The following is a 13,358-nucleotide window of genomic DNA, read 5'->3' as shown; positions in this document are numbered from 1 at the left end:
TTCCTCTTCTCTAAAGAAGATGAACCCTACTACACATTGGCCTATGCCTTGGCTAAAGGATCAGAATCCGAGTTGGAGAAGGATAAGGATGATTATCAATCAAAAAAGACTATATCCTTCTTCTTCTTCTTCCCCTTTTGCAATGCCACTAGTTCCTTGCAATCCTTGCGTAAATGTCCCTTCTTCCCACACCCTTCTTCCCACAGTGATAACACTAGACCTTAGTCTTCTTCTTCCAATCACCCCTCTCACAAGTGGCAAAAGCCTCCTCGTGGCCACCATACCAAGACAGAAGCATCCCTATGACCTTGAGGATGCCTCATGCTCAAGCAACATGGAAGATATGTATGTAAAGCTAACTAATGTTGATGATGTCTAGGCCCATAGAGCACTAGCTACTCCATCAAACTCCAAAGGGTACAATCCCCACAAGATGAGCCTTTGTAAGGGTGGAGTACATGTATCAAAGCTGATCCTGCACCTACATAACACGAAGTAGAAAAGGCCGAATCGTATCCTTCAGCTCAAACCAAGGTAACCACAAAACAGTTCACCCCCGAAACATTTCACCCTTGAAACGTTGTGTTTCACTACGAAACATTTCACCTTTGGGGACAAGTCCCAAGCGAAACACCAAGTAAAACAGTTGAACAATATATATGATATAGTTTTCTTTAAAATAATGAGTTGTAACTTACACATTTACCATGCAAAGCCTTTCGTGTCAATAAATAATGTCTATCACGTATGCAAAGTGTTGTAAAAACTCTCAAAAAAACACCAAAATACAATTGTTTTCATTTAAAAATCTTGTTTTGGTTAGCCATTTCACTACGGGCATTTCATGTTTTAGTGAAACATTTCAGTTGTTTCGCGTTTCAATACCAACAAAATGTGTTTTGCGGTTACCATGGCTTAAACTTCATTTGCTAGAGCTAACTATAGAGGATCACAACTCACATGGTTGATGGAACCTTGTACAGCATTTTTAACTTCTCGCACACCTCCAAAATTGCCCTGCAAGGGGTAACCACTAGAAGGACCTCTTTAGAATTGAGAAGAGCAAAATAAGCACGGGCATCATATGACCTATATCCCGAGTAAGAACAACTTCCTCGTAATTGTCACAATCCCAATCATCTAGAAGAGGGGGTGCAATCCAAGGATGCACAATAGCTCCTAAAACTACATATCACTAGGGCTTCTACACAAACCAAGCTTTCATGATGACAAGGTAATCAAGACCATGAAGCTTATCATCAATTGAACAGCACAGAAGTGCCATTAGAGAGGATAAGAAATGAAAATGAAGAAATGAATAGATGTAGAGAGAGAGTACAGCCAAGACACAACACAAACTACACTAGTCAAGAGTTTACACGTAGTCGAGAGGATAGCTGAACATTAAAAAACTGCTAGACAACAATAGATTTGGAAAGGCTGATCAGCAATGGAACAGCGTGGGTGCAGACTGCCAACAGCAGAAGACAACACCAAGATCCCAAACACGGACATTTGATACCATGTCAAACGTGGGTGCAGCAATGGAAGCATGTGAAACTACTGTAATAGACTGCACAACACAAGTGAGAAAAGAAAAAGACTGCAAAGAAAAGAACACTGCAAAGAGAACTAAAAGGAAGAATGCTCGGCAAATGGAATCCATATCAACATGCAACAGTACAAGACAACAGTGAGTCTCCCCAACTGAGTGGACACTAGCACTAGCTCCATCTCTCCAATAGGACCTACAAATGTCTGAGTATGCCAACAATGATAATTGAGGAGGAAGTCCGTCCTATAAATAGGCCAGCAGCCTAAAAAAGTTGGCCAGCATCAAGAGCACACCATAAATCAAGTTGACCAGCAATAAATGCCCAATCAGCCAAAAAGACACACCACTAAATCAGCCTTCAGGGGACTACAGCATGACTGGTAAAAATAATGTACCCAGCCCACTCTCACATGCACAAACTCACACATGAACTGACTACCTACTAACAACATCTTTCTTATCATTTTGCCATTTTCTTTTAACATGTCTTTATTTGTTCCTTTCTTGTGTGAGGTGCTATGGACATTGATTGTGCCTCTTGTTGATGTAGTCAACCATGATGTTATATTCTTTTATCAATATAGAGTAAGTTTACATTTCCATGTCTCTCCATGTTATGTTTAAAAAAATTTAGGTTACTTGTAACATAATAAGTAGCACTATGCAAATATTCAAGGATATTATAAGATGATGACAAGTGTGATGAAAGCAACCTATCACCGTCACGTATATGTAGCATACTTTATACTTTTTGGGTAATGTAATTTTTAAGGAAAATTTATCTTGGGTTGAGGCCCTACACTTCTGATTTCTCTCTCACACCACCTTCGACGTGTCATTCCACTAACAAACTCTACAAGCGAGAGGAGCATGCACGTTAGTTGGAGATCTATGTTGGTGCAGAACGAGAACCCTCAACTGAAAGAGGACACAACAATTCAAGGAATATGAGCTATCCAAAGTCATCCTATTCATCAAATATAGTGCAAGATATTTATAATACAAACTTTGCAAGCCCTATTTTTCTCCTACGGAAGCATAGGTAATGGGTGTGCGTAAACATGAAGACACAAATCCATACCCGTATGTGGACACAAGAAGAGGTGACTATAGAAACAAAAGGTTAAGTAATACATCTCACATGCTCATCCCAATGATTTTGCTTTTGGTGCTTCATCTTAACTTAATCAAAATCATCATTCACAATTTCAATTCCCACCCATCCAATCATTTCATAAATTACATCTTCTTTTGTTGCATGCACACTCACCCATTCCACAATTCACCACACCCAGGGATACCACACCATTAGACACATATCCCATAGGTCTAAATCCTATCCCTCATCCTAATGGCAGCACTGTAACAATGGTGGAAGTTCCACTACTAAACCAAGCACCAATGGGGACCTACACACAGAGATATCCAACCCACAAGTATGAAACCCCTCCAATCCCTCAAATGGCCACATAGTTTGCCAACATGTCAACACCTAGTGGCCCATCCTACACCTATTTGGCCAATGCACTGTTAGTGATTAGAGTCCCTGGCCGAGCAGGCGCCACGTGGCAGTCTGGTCGGACTGACCAGTCAGCCAGCCACGTGGCAGTCCGACCTGTACTGTACCAACCTGCCATTTCTGGGCGCATTCTTTCTGGCTATTTATAGCCGATTTTCTGCACATACTCACACACTTCTGATTACAGATCTCAGGCTGGAGATTAGTGCAGATTACAGGCTGGAGACCGTGCAGACTACAGCGTACTTCAAGGTGGACAGCAGGTTGCATCGTTGAGGTGGAGATGCGCAGTCCCGCTCACTGCGCCCGTGTACATATCTGCATATCTTTGTATACAGCACACTTTATACAGCAGATCATCTTCCACTGTCTCTTTCTCTCTCCTCTCTGCGTTCACTCACTCTCTTAGTCTTGGTCTCACGCTTCCGCATCGCTGCACTCTGACATGGTATCAGAGCAGAGAAGAAGGGCTAACTGAGTGAAGAACCTTCCTGAAGAGGAGATTCCATCGCGACACAAGGCTGCGTTTCCAGCATTCGAGGGCGAGCGGGAGGGCTGCGCATCGGAACAAGGCTGAAGCGAGCATGGGCGCGCGGGAAAGGAGTCTAGTTGGTGGATTTGCTGCTGTTTGAAGAGGAGGAAGGTTGTGTTTTCAGTTTTCAAGTGCAGGTTTTACTTTTTCATCGCCTCTGGCGGGTGAAAAAGGCTCGGGACGCGGCAGAAAGAGCCCTAGCAGGCTGCGTGTTCACAGTCAGAGGGGGCTGCTTTTGCGTTTTTTCAGGCATTACAGGTGAATATGTCTACAAAGATTGACTTGGAGTTCCAGATGATCATGGATCGGAAGGTGCCTGTCTTACCGGCTCTTCCCGCAGATCAAAAGCTCGATGGCGACAATTACCGCATCTGGCACGTGATGATGTTGGCCATCCTTGAGTCTTATGATTTGGCAGAGCTTGTACAGGAGGAGATCGACCGGCCCTCAATGAGAGATGAGTCCAAACTCTCTTCCGATGCTCGTGCAGAGTTGGCCAAGGCACAGTCTCACTGGGACAAACCGAATGCTCGGATTCGTTCTTTTCTTTTTCTGTCTTGTACTGCAGCCGTGATAGCCCACATCGAGCACTTGACGGTGGCTCGAGAGATATGGCTGGAGCTTGACCGGATGTATAACCGGATGACCCTTATGAAGAGGGTTTCTTTGGAGGTGCAGATGCGGACCTTGTCCGTGAACAAGTCTTCTTCGTTGCGAAAGCACATCAACAAGCTTAGACAGCTTCAGATGCAGGTTCAGAATGCGGAGAAGCCGATTTCCTCCAAAGACATGGCGATCACACTCTTGTCCCAGTTGCCGCCACGATTCGGTGCTTTTTACTCCACCCTTATTGCTTCCGGGCAAGAGTCTACTCTTCGGTGGGAAGAGCTGGTTCCTATGGTCTTGGACCAAGAGGAACAACTGAAGGGACAGCATGCTTCCAAATCGGAAGCTTTGACAGGTCAAGCCTCTCAGAAGAAGGAAAAGGACCAAAAGAAGAAGGAGGACAACAAGTCAAAGAAGGACAAGGAAAAAGAATCCACATGCCATATTTGTGGTAAGACCGGCCATTGGAAGAAGGATTGCCCCGACAAAGACAAGAAGGACTCGAAGGATTCTAGAGCGGTGGCTGCACCCTTATCAGTTGCGTTTCTTCATCTAGCCATCATTGAGGACTCTACACTGAAGGCTTCTGATGCTGCGATGACAGCCCCCCCGGCTCGAGAGTGGATCGATGACAGTGGTGCCTCCTGGCACATGACTCCTTCATCAGTTGGCGTTGCCCAATTGCGACCTTCACTTGGGCAAATTCTCATCGGAGATAGCTCTTCAGTGTCTATTGCAGGACAGGGTGAGATGCAGCTTATTCCAAATGGATGTGGTGGTACCCATACCTCAAAGGTCTTGCATGTGCCAGGTTTAGGGTATCATCTACTTTCGGTTCATAAGATTTGTTCACTTGGACTTTTGGTGGAGTTTGACAGTGATTCGGTGCGCGTCCTTGATCGTGGGTCAAGGAAGGTTCTCTCATCAGGATATGAGGAGAACGGCATCTACAAATTGACGTCTTCTACCGCTCTTCCTACTCTTCTTCTTACCACTCAGACACAGTCAGAGCTGTGGCATGCTCGGTTTGGTCACCTTAACTATGACTATCTTCGGCGGGCATCACATGGACAGCTTGTTCGTGGGTTGCCGGACATAGTGGTGAGCCAACAGCCATGCGTCTCCTACATTCGTGGGAAGCAGCATAGGGATGCGATTCCCAACAAAGCTTCGCGGCGGTCTACTTCACCAATGGAGCTTGTATCTACGGATCTTTGTGGCCCTATGAGGAACGAGTCCTTGAAAGGAAGCTCGTACTTCATGTTGATCGTAGATGACTACAGCAGGATGACTTGGGCTTATTTCTTGGCGTTGAAGTCGGAGGCTTTCTCCCACTTCAAGGATAGGCTTCTCTTTGAGGAGAACCGATCGGGCCGGCGATTGAAGACCTTGCGATCCGACAAGGGTGGTGAATTTGTTTCTAATGAGTTTGCTCGTTTTTGTGCAGATAAAGGCATTCACCAGGAGTTTGCTAACACCAACACTCCTCAAGAAAACGGCATTCTTGAACGGAAGAACCGCAGTGTGATCGAGATGGCGCACACCATAATGGAGCACCGACAGACACCTCAGTTTCTGTGGGCCGAGGCTGTGGCTACTGCAGTCCACATCCTTAACCGATCCCCCACTTCGGCCGTTGATGGGATGACACCTTTTGAGGCTTACTTTGGGACTAAGCCCGATGTTTCTTATTTCAGGGTTTTTGGGTGTGATGCCTATGTTCACATTCCCAAGACTCATCGTGATAAATTTGAAGCGGCTTCCCGAAGACAGGTGTTTGTTGGCTACAGCTCTCAGTCCCAAGGCTATCGTTTGTATGATCCCGTCAAGTAGGATATGTACACCAGTCGAGATGTGCGGTTCGTGGAGGTTTCGGCCATAGCAGCGGGTGAGAAGCAACCCGTTCTTGGAGATCCAGGGGAGAGTTGGGCTCCCAATACAGTTCCTTTGGAGCCAGCACCTTTTGATTCCAATTCTGCTTCCGATACAGAGTCTACTGTTCCACCGGTCACCCCTGAGGAGTTACCACCGGTGGATATCCCAGAGTCTTCAGCTGATGGAGAGAGACGAGGAGAGGTCCGGCCTCCTCCTCGTTGGGCCCGTGACACACTCCAAGATTCAGGGATCGAGGGGGTCCCTGAGGAGTGGGGACCGCAAAATGGTCCGCAGCGGTCACGGAGGCACCAGGCACATTCTACGGAGCTTGTTTGCTCTAGCTATTGTTTGATGACCCGTGTTATGCAGGATCGAGAGCCCACCTCCGTGAAGGAGACTTTACAGTCCGCACCATGGAAGAAAGCTATGGAAGCCGAGTTGGAGGCTATTGAGAGGAATGGCACTTGGTACCTCGTGCCTCGCCCCTCGCATAAGAAGGTGATTGGCATCAAATGGGTCTTCAAGACCAAGTACCTTAGCGATGGTTCTTTGGACAAGCACAAGGCTCACCTTGTTGCTAAAGGTTTTGCACAGTGCCCAGGGATTGATTGTCATGACACTTTTGCCCCCACTACTCGTATGGCGACTATTCGAGCTGTTCTTGCCTTGGCTGGCCATAGGAGATGGCCTGTCTACCAATTGGATGTGAAGTCGGCCTTCCTCAATGGTGATTTGAAGGAGGAGATCTATGTCGAGCAGCCTCCTGGCTTTGGATCTTCCGATGGGCAAGTCTACAGGTTAAAGAAGGCCTTGTATGGCCTCAAGCAAGCTCCGCATGCCTGGAACAAGAAGATTGACTCGTTCCTTCAGTGATCACAGTTAGGATATCGGCGCTCCCAAGCCGATCCGCAACTTTATGTACACACTTCCGAGGCTGGTTGTGTGCTTTTTGTGTTGTATGTTGACAATTTGATTGTCACAGGTGATCATGCACTTAAGGTCAAAGAGACGAAGGCAGCTTTATATCAGGCGTTCGAGATGATGGACTTGGGTCTACTCCACTTCTTCTTGGGCCATGAGATTTATCAGTCTCAGAGGGGGATTTTTATCTCTCAACATATATATGTACAGGAGCTCTTGGTTTCTTTTGCGATGGAGGATTGTCGAACCATTTCTACTCCTATGGATCCGAACTGGAAGGCCACTTCACATTCAGCTTCTCCCTTGGTGGATGCTTCCCGCTATCGTCAATTGATTGGATCATTGATTTGGCTCCTCAACACTCGTGTTGATCTTTGTTTTGCTGTTGGTCTCTTGGCGGGGTTCGTGAGTGAACCTCAGACGGTGCATTGGCAGGCTGCCCAGAGGATACTTCAGTATTTGAGAGGGACATTTGACTTAGGAATTCATTATCCAACAGGCACAGGTGGTTCAGCTCTTGTACTTGCCGGTTGGAGCAACTCGGATTGGGCTAGCGATGTGGACCACAGGCGGTCTACTACAGACTACTGTTTTACCTTGGGTGCAGGTGTTATCTCATGAAGTAGCAAGAAGCAGCCCACAGTTGCCCTTTCGTCTACTGAGGCGGAGTATCGGGCCGCGTCTTCCACCACATATGAGGCTGTGTGGCTTCGGAGATTGTTGGAGGAGCTTGGTTGTCCCCAGACTCGTCCTACTTTGCTGCAATGCGACAATGAGAGTTGCATTGCCTTGGCACGGAATCCTGTTTTCCATGCCCGGACGAAGCACATAGAGATCCAGTACTCCTTCATTAGAGAGAAGCTTCTGGATGAGACCATCGCTGTGGAGTACTGCAAGACGGAGGACAATCTTGCAGATTTGTTTACGAAGGCGCTTCCCCAGGCTCTACTTCGGAGACATGCTAGATCCCTCAGGCTTCTGCCCCGTCCAGGCTCTGAGAGGGGGTGTTAGCGATCAAAGACCCTGGCTGAGCAGCCGCCATGTGGCAGTCTAGTCGGACTGACCAGTTGGCCAGCCACATGGCAATCCGACCTGTACTCTACCAGTCGACTGCATTTAATGCAGCCAACTTGCCATTTCTAGGCGCATTCTTTCTAGCTATTTATAGCCGATTTTCTGCACGTCCTCACACACTTCTGATTACAGATCTCAGGCTGGAGATTAGTGCAAATTACAGGCTGGAGATTTTGCAGACTGCAGCGTACTTCGAGGTGGACAGCAGGTTGCATTGTCGAGGTGGAGACACACAGTCCCGCGCACTGCGCCCGTGTACATATCTGCATATCTTTGTATACAGCAGATCTTCATCTTCCATTGTCTCTCTCTCTCTCTTCTCTCTGCGTTCACTCTCTCTCATTCTTGGTCTCACGCTTCTGCATCGCTACACTCTGACATGCACCACGCATTAGTTAGAAAACTTTGGGGCAAATAATTAAAGTCACCATGTCACGCACTTCAATGCCACTTGTACCACCTAGTCAACCACATGTCAAAGCCACCAACTTATCCAACGCCTCAAACCATCTTTCATGCATCTACTGTAGCCAAGCATGCATGTATGGACAATACCCCTTTCACAGCTCAAACTACAAAACTTAGTCAAACTTAATGCAACATGTTTTGGACTCCTAGGACTTGTGGGACCTTATTCAGGGGTTGGAACTCCAACATGACCCATTGGTCCTTGTATAAGATTGTCCACCCTTAGGAAAGAAAAAGCGCTATAGCTATTGTCAAGCCAAGGTAAGGTTTCATGCTCCAACTTCACTCACACTTACTCAACATTTCGACCTTGCATTTGATCATTAGGCGCATTTAGTCAATTGTTATGCAACTTGCGATTGTACTCAATGTATCAATTTCGACCCCTTGAGGATAGGTAAGATGTGATCTTAACTTCTACTTTTGAGTTGCCATCTACCTCTTAGTGCATAGCCAAAAGCAACTGAGTCCACTTTCCCAAGAGACTCTCCAATCTAGAGGATCATGTAACATCATGCCTCGCTATGGTTCAAATGTTCACACTTATAGATCTTACGCCTCTTCCCACTTGCACAGCTTTATATCCTAACAAGACATGCATTCTTACTTTTACTATCTTACATCTTTAGCTTAACTATCTTTTTTTAATTGCTTGATGATCTTGCTTGTAAAAGAGTGCTTAGGCAAGTAATACCACTATGAGGGCACTATTCAAGTGGTACCATTTTCTTGTACATAGCAAATGTTTGCACATAAGACTTTGCGTTACCCCTTCCATTACCCGTGCATTAGCATTGTGTTAATATGAATTGGAGCAATTTGGATACTGAAAACTTGTGAAAGTAAAGCCCTACCCAATATGAAAACTCCTTGCACTATGTAAGCATGTTTCATCAAGCAATCTACTATGGCAAATACCACCACAATATTACCTCATCATTTTACTTTTTCTACACTTCATCACCCCATCCTTGCCTTGCAACAATTCTATTTATGGAGGATGTTAAAAATCTTAAGTCTTATTGTTTATTTTCTAGCAATCAAAAGAAACGAAAAAGAATAAAATAAAAATAAGAGACTCGTTTAAATGGGCTACTTGAAAGAAGATATCCATCACCCCTATGATCATGATAGACCCTTGGGCAACCCATCAAGGCACCATTGTCCAATGCCTTAGTTTCTTTGGGATGGGACATTTTCGAGTATGAAAGAGGGTGGAAACATGACTTACCATCTTGGGCATAGCTCTTTTGGGCCTAAGAGAGACGTTAAGCCAATAATATTAGGGTACATGCAAATCATTAATTACAATGCATTGATCCCTAACTACTTCTCCTTAGCGTAGCCCCAACAAGCATTTAATGCTAATTACAAAATATAAATGGTTCTAGTTTTTAATAGTAGGAGAAATACACGTCCTTGGGCAGCCCGTCGTAGCACCCTTGGTCCAATGCCTTGGTTTATTTGTGGTTGGGATCTTTCAAGTATGAAAGAGTGCGGAGCCATGACTTATTTACCATCTCAGGCACACTTTTTTGGGTCTAAGAGGAGATGGCTAGAAACTAAATTTAGGGTCCTCACTAATTAGTAAGTAAAGCACATTTATCCAACTTTATTCTCCTTAAAACAGCCCCCAAAAGCATTCATCGCAAAGTACATTTCTTTAGTTTTGAGCAGTAGGACAAGTGTCCCAAAATCCTCTACAGATAGAATCAATTGTGGACATCCACTCATCCTTGATTTATTCCACACTCCAGCCTTCGAACATATCCTTCAACCCTCACACTATTACCCACACCCCATTTGGAGCTATTACTGGTCATTTCAGATGTCCCTATCATTCCTACTTGTTGTCACCTGCTTGAAGAACATCACCATCAATGGAAAGCTGCTGCCAATTGCTGCCCAACCTGTTGCCACCCTCCAGCAACCTATTGCACGACATCACAAACTGTTCCATCCTGCATTTTCAACTGCATGTACTGCATTTTCAGTTGTACATGTAGCATTTACAACCCAAACAAGCTGCCCAGATAATCATCATCATCTGCTCTTGCTATACGACATGTTGATGTCATCATCCACATCATCAAAGCTGATTTTCAGACACTACCCTACATTTTGCTGGTACATATTATTCCGACATCCAATTGACTATAGAGGACTATGTTTCGCTCTCTGCTCCATCAATGTCATCATCTAGCCTCATGGACTGATCCATCACAAGTACAATACAATCTCAAAGTTGTTCTCGACATCTCCAACACTATTCTCAGCTCACCTCATACCTGGTCTCTGAGGCATGGACATTTGAGGCCCCTTGTATCATTTACTCATCCTCTTCATTCATTTATTCATTACCATTCATTCATTCATTACTTTCTTGTTACTTTTGCATTCTTGTTTGTGTTCAATATGTTTTACTAGTGCCAATACACTGAGTGTTTTTCCCATGCAAACCCTAGCACATCTTCACGTTCGTTCTTCTAAAAGGTACTTGCCATGTCAAAAACATAATTACCAACCTTCCACATGAAGACTCTTGCATATCTAACAACATTTTTCCTTTTACTACCCCTCCTCTGGGTGGGGTGGTACTACCTCATGGCAACATTCCCTCATCATTCAAGTCCCTTCTTTACTCCTTGCTCCCTTAAACTCAGCAAGCAAAAGGACCAAGGGGGAGCTACCACACTTAATCCATTTCAATCCCCAAACAATGATCTTCAATGCCACATCTTTTTCAATTGATGTCCAGCCTGTATGCATAGCTTCCCTTGCCCACCATTGTTGTTGTGACATCATCAATCTTCTCTAACTACCTATTGAAAAGGTTTGCAATTTGCTTCACTTTATTTTTTAATCCCTCCATCAAGTCTTCCCAAATTAAAACAAGATTAACTCATCTCCTCTATATTTCATTTGAATCTTGATTCACATCTCTTTTTGTCTTTTATGTTTCAATAGGAACTTCTCACTAGGAATAGGTTCCAACAATACAATCTTACAACCTTCCTCAACTCACTTCTTGAGACACCTTACTAGGAATAGGTTCCAATGGTACAATCTTACGACCTTTCTCAACTCACTTCTCGAAACACCTTACTAGAAATAGGAAGGTGATTGTGATCCCAACAATCCAACCCTTGGATTTTCAAAGTAAGAATGTTTCTAGTGCTTTCTAGTCCACCAAAATAAGCTTGCAAGGATTTGGACTTTGGCTAGCACAATAGATCACGTGATCTATGGTTGACTTTGCCCTTTCCTTTGTGACCACTACAATCACTCAACATCAACTCATATGACATTTACTACTTGTTGAAACTCAAATGCTTCAAGCATGAGGATAATGAGTGTCACAATGTCACAATAAATCATAACTATGTACTAACTATAACAAATAATTGCATGCTCTTGTTATCCTAAGCCCTTTGAATATTCCAAGTGGCATCTTCTCTATACCAAATTCTCTCTCAGGACTCGTATGTTTTTAGCATGTCCTCTTTTTCCAAACGATCACGATAGCTTGAATGAGAGAGTGATGACTATCTTCATGACTAGAACCATATGTGATAACTATTTGACACCAACCCGATATAGGAGAGCCTAATGTGGTATAATTTATTGGTCGGTTGGGCTTCATCACAACTTCATCGTTCGAGCCGTAGTGATTATCATCGTTGGACCCTAGTAATTGGTGTATTATCGTTGTTGGACAAGTCCAATCGCCAATTAACGACACTCGTCGCTTCCCTATTCCATCTGTCAGGCAAAAAGGCAGGTCACAAAAAAGAGCCCCTGCGGATCTACTCGCGAGGCCAAGCCCGTAGGCTTGATAAATCGTATCCGTAACAGGGTGAATCGGAATGAACTGCAGAAGGCAAGTCTCTGTCATTTTGCGCCAGATCTGGAAATCTTTGCGATGCTCTAGGCCTAGCGGAAAAGGAAACAGAGGAAAAAAGAACCACATACCCGGCCGGTCTGGGGGACCCCTAATGGATGACAGACAAGCGCGCAGAAGTTTGGAAGCGCATGATCAGAGCGCGGGTACACAGATCGCGCTCGCAGAGGAGCAACCTTCGGCGTTCTTCCTATGTCGGTCTCTCTGTGTGTTCTGTGGATTAGGGTAGCAGGGCCAGCAGCGGTGGAACGCCTTCGCTTTTTTGCACAGATGATGTGCTACGGCATCTTATTCACCGGGCAAATATTGTTGTTTTTGTTGTTATTTCGCTTAACTTGATGTGAAAGGTCTGATTTCTGGTCGGAAATCCGATTAATTTTTGCACTCTCGCGAAAGTTTGCCACGTCACCAAAACAAGGTACGATAGATGTGAGAGGATCACCTTGAGATGGTGCCAACCAAACAAGGCTATCACAACGATTACCAATTCTAAGGTCTGTGCCAAAATTTTAGAGGAGCGAGTCAAGCCAATCAACGTGGAGAAAACTACCTTCCTGGCCAAAAGTTTAGAGGAGGGAAGCAAGCCAATCAACATGTAGAAAACCACCTTCCTGGTATTCACAAAAGTTTGAACCGACAAAGCCCCTGAATCTCATGCGGAACACAAATATTTATCTCGGCCCACCAAAATCTAGGGCGGTTGTGACCTCTCGCCCCGATTTCTTCCTTATTGCACTAAAGTAGGAGACAAGAATTGAACCTCCCTCCTAGCCATTCCAAAGCATATGTGCTATCACCAAATCCATCCGCACTTATGTGAAACTATGTAGACAAAACACAATTTAGCCTAGTGGACAACATGCCTTAAAGGCCAACTATTCACCACCCTAGTGTTAAACTAGCCTAA

At 44.8% G+C, this 13,358-nt stretch overlaps 1 protein-coding gene across 3 annotated transcripts in view; it reads right to left on the bottom strand.

The window, feature by feature from the left end:
• LOC148035565 (uncharacterized) overlaps positions 1-12,754 on the bottom strand; it is a 40,279-nt gene extending 27,525 nt beyond the window's left edge. Inside the window, exon 1 of one of the 3 annotated variants that reach the window (XM_087677525.1) lies at positions 12,523-12,754. The gene's annotated coding sequence lies outside the window, so the exon portion shown is untranslated. The remainder of the gene's footprint in view (positions 1-12,522) is intronic. The other 2 variants (XM_087677524.1, XM_087677523.1) reach the window with 2 other exon arrangements.
• Positions 12,755-13,358: the final 604 nt, after the last annotated feature.

Source organism: Lygodium microphyllum, chromosome 5 (assembly GCF_053477565.2).
Source record: "Lygodium microphyllum isolate KBCC chromosome 5, Lygodium_microphyllum_v1.1.10, whole genome shotgun sequence".
Taxonomy (NCBI): Eukaryota; Viridiplantae; Streptophyta; class Polypodiopsida; order Schizaeales; family Lygodiaceae; genus Lygodium; species Lygodium microphyllum.
The sequence above is the reverse complement of the archived record's forward strand: the minus strand, read 5'-3'. Positions and strand labels throughout refer to the sequence as shown.